The sequence below is a fragment of the Photinus pyralis genome, unplaced genomic scaffold, assembly GCF_008802855.1.
Source record: "Photinus pyralis isolate 1611_PpyrPB1 unplaced genomic scaffold, Ppyr1.3 Ppyr1.4_LG2, whole genome shotgun sequence".
Lineage (NCBI taxonomy): Eukaryota > Metazoa > Arthropoda > Insecta > Coleoptera > Lampyridae > Photinus > Photinus pyralis.
Genome location: NW_022170403.1, coordinates 12,272,248 through 12,276,530, shown reverse-complemented (window position 1 = coordinate 12,276,530; position 4,283 = coordinate 12,272,248).

Below are 4,283 nucleotides of genomic sequence, written 5' to 3'. Positions count from 1 at the left end.
TACGACTAATTTCAAGATGCATATTGGATAAAACAGAAAGCCACGGCCGAGGAATAACACAAATAGAAATAACCAACTTAGAAAGCCGAGAGAACCAAGTGAGTTACCCATTTCTGAGAAATTTCGGAGAATAGTCACTGTTACACTTAACGAAAGAGAGACCTACTGTTCGTGGAAAAAGCAGCGCATATACGCGTTCGTTTTTTCTTTCCATTTATTAGCGTCACATACGCGTAGGTCAGACGATTTCTCTATAGTAGTCTTGTAAAATTTGTGTTTTTTTCCGCAGAGATTTCCGCCATTGAGTAAACGTAATTGTAATATGAATCGTACGTAATAGCGTTGAGTGAACTCCTTCACTCAACAATATAAGGATTACACAGACCCCATGAATCCGGCTCTATTGATGTTATATGTGGATGTTATGTAGAGATTTCACGGTAGGCAGTTTCATAACGTACTAATGATCGTATAACAAAAAATTCCCAACTCGAGCGTAAAGGACTGATCTGCGCCATTTATATGTGAGACTTTTCGCAACTTATAATTGTTCCTTATTATTCGTGACGTTTTAAAAGTGCTAATTTCTTAATATCTCGACCAATAGCATTAAAGTAGTAGAAAGGAAAGTCATCTTCTCGCACAATTTAGCAATAAATAAAATCGTTTAGACTCCATTCTAATGATTTTTATGATGAAACCCTTTGCACCGTTGGAGGATAAAGATAAGTAAGGAAATGGAAGAAAAGGAATCCAATTTGAAAGGGAATCAATTCTAACTGTTGCTGTAAGTAAACGACTGTGAACAAAATGCAGAATCGATAATCATTTTGTATTATTGAGCTTGGTTTCCACTGCAAATCTGCGTACAAAATCATAAAGATGTTGTGTACTAATTTTTCATTGCCCGCTTAAACGAAATGGAATTGCTAGAGAACTTATTACACATTTTTGGAAGTGTAATGGAATAAAAACAAAACTGTATTTAGAAAGTAAACATACGTAATAGGACTTTTATCAGCGAAAGTAAATTTTATTTAATTAATATTTCCCGCGAATTTTTTGTAAAGTCAGTTGTTTTAAGGAAATTTCTTCTTCTCTTAAGTAATTACTTTTGTTTTCCCAGGTGCACTTTGTTCCACAGCAATTCTTGTGAGTGAGATGGAGGGTGCTCATTATTAACACGCAAATGCTTTGGCAGATAATTTTCTGTAAGTAAACACGAATGCAGTATCTAATCAGTAGGCAGCAGTTAATATTACTGTTTGAAATTTCCTGCTTTGGTGCATTCCGGAAAACGCCGTGATTACGAAAAGCGCATCTGTATAGATTACACCTACCTATCTGCAGCGCACAAATTCGATAAAACTGCACCGAACTTCTGCTACACTGAATGCAATCAAGCTAACCTTATTAAATAATACAATAATTTTCAGTGAGGAAGCAACTTTTGTTGGAATAACTGAAAATTGGAATATAGGGAATTTGGCACACTGCGCTTATATGTAGATACGAAAAGCTTGAGGTAAAGTTTTTTCTCGAGTAGTTTTGTAACTGTATATCGTTTTTCGGTGTAATCCTGTCAGTGCCACTGCCGGATTAAATTGTTTAATCTTGTGTGATTTTATAGTAGATATATAAAGGAACAATATCCGGTGTGTCCAATACTGTAGCTAAATATTGCTCAATTGACTTTTAAATACGTAGTATAACAATTTGCTGTCCAATAGTATACAGAGTAAAACAATCAATCAGAGAAAATTGGGTGGTTGAAAACAAAAGCTTTTATTTAAGTAAATGAGAGATGCTTTGTTTGTGAGTCCCCAAAAAGTACAGTATCGTAAATTTAATTACGTGATTTATTTATTGCAAATTAACAATAAATGTATTTATAACAGTAAAAATTATTTATCACTTATACATACACAATTTATAATAGCGCGAATTATTTATTACTACAAAAGCTTTTATTTAAATAAATGAGAGATGCTTTGTTTGTGAGTCCCCAAAAAGTACAGTATCGTAAATTTAATTACGTGATTTATTTATTGCAAATTAACAATAAATGTATTTATAACAGTAAAAATTATTTATCACTTATACATACACAATTTATAATAGCGCGAATTATTTATTACTTTGGCGTTGAAATTGGAACTCTCTGAAACGCATTCCTGTTTGTTTATTAGCAAACCCCCTCTTTCTTGAAAGGATCTCGATCGCTTGCGAGCGCTCCCAAGTAATTCTAGAATGTTCTCGAACTGACACAAGTTTTCTCAATTAAATTCTATTGAATTACACATAATATATGGGAAACTTATCTAACTTATCCGAGGATTCCTGCACGATGTCGACTTTACCTAGGGTAAGGGTCGGCATTCTCGATGATTGTAGGCTTTTGAGAAGGTATTTAAACTGATTCCATCCAGGATAATAAATGGAAATCTAACTGGCTCCCAAATCAATTGACCCTTATAATCTTTAAATATTAACCACCATCTTCATCCGGTCGAAGATCTATAATCAATCCGTGGTACTGAACGGTAGGCGTAGGCCGACATCCAAGGTAAGCTCTTGAATACCGAAGGTCGTTACGGGCGTACCATTTGCTGCTGGAAAGTGTGTTGCTTGAGCGGTCTCTCTCGGGTAGTATTGTAAGAACAGAACCAGAATCAATGACGTAAGAGCCCCTTCTCACGAGGCGTTTTTGACGCGCTGCAGAGTGCAAGACAAGTTTGTTGCGTGGAAAGCGCACTTACCAGGTGGGGCCACCATTCTCTAAAAAAATGGGGTTTAGAGCGTCAATCTCGATGCACTGGAAGTGACAGCTATGGTATTTCACTTTACATTTTACCTATCCATTTTTCAAATGTGACCAATATGTTCAACCAGAATGGAAACGGATATGAAACACCGCAAATTCAGTTCTTTTTCACATAAACACTTCACCCACCCGATACAAAGAATTTACATGGTTTAGACATGAAAAAAATTTTCCAGTCTACGACTAGAACAATTTTTTTACTATGGTAACACCTGAAAATAATCATAAAAAAGGTAGAGAACAAAATTTAGCATCAAAGAAATACAATTTTGCTGACTTGATGAAATTTGGTACAAAAATATAAAGGCGGGAATATCTCAAAACTTTCATTTTCAACAATTTAGCAATTTATTAACTAATTTCACAATGAAATAGAAAATATGGACAGATTGTATAATAAGACTGAAATAATTATTTCTTAAGCAAAAGTTTGCATATAGCGACGGCTCTAATTTGAATGAAATAAATATACCGAAAATGAATTAAACATGAACTGTTCCAATTAAATTTAAATAAAATATTCATTTCAAGTTAACTGTCAAGTGTCCTTCGGATTTTTATTTCCCAATGACAAACACTTTTTCCCTTGAATATGCAAAATTGTCAACCCTACAAAAATGCATAAGCTTTTCACATTAATTACCATCCGCACCCGGCTACAGAATCTACTAATTTTCATTTTATGTGAAAATATATATTGGTATTTTTTAATTAAAATATCAAGGCGAACATTTTTCCAACTGTTTGTTTACAAAAATATATACAACGTATTATGAAATTTAACATGTTCCCAAAAGTTGATATACGTATTTAATTCACAAGGGTATTTTTTGCTTTCGTCCATTTCCTGTGTGCCGGGATATGATTAATCTAATATTTTCATTTGGCTTAGTTTATTTAATTTACATGCGAAATAACTGACTAATGAAACATAGTGGGCTAAATTCCATTTATGCTAAATTGAAAAGTGCATTTCGAGTTGCGGTTTAGCATTTTATTCTGACACCTTCTCGTCGTGAAACGGGGTTAAGTTAATAATAAATTTCAATTCAGTTTAATAGGTAATCCCATAGCCTTTTTAGCAAACCAAAGGTCCTTAGTCAGAAATTAATTATCTGTCGATTATTTAGTAGACAGATAAATAGTACTTATTAACGAAGGATATTTCATAATTTAATAATAATTAATAATCGTGCATATTGCTTGAGAAGGTTTCTGATTCAGATCCGGTTGTACAGTATGTCCTATTTTGGTTGATGCTGCAGTGTATCTCAGCTGTTTTTGAAAATAGAGACTTTGGTTTTCGCGACTACGTGTGTTTCTAAGATACAGGGTGAAAACGAACAGTTTTACTGTTGAGATGTTATCATAGCTTAGTACATAACCTACCCATAAATAAGCTATAAAAAAAAGGTAAAAACCGTTTTAGATGTTTTTACGTAGAATCCAATAGCGTAGT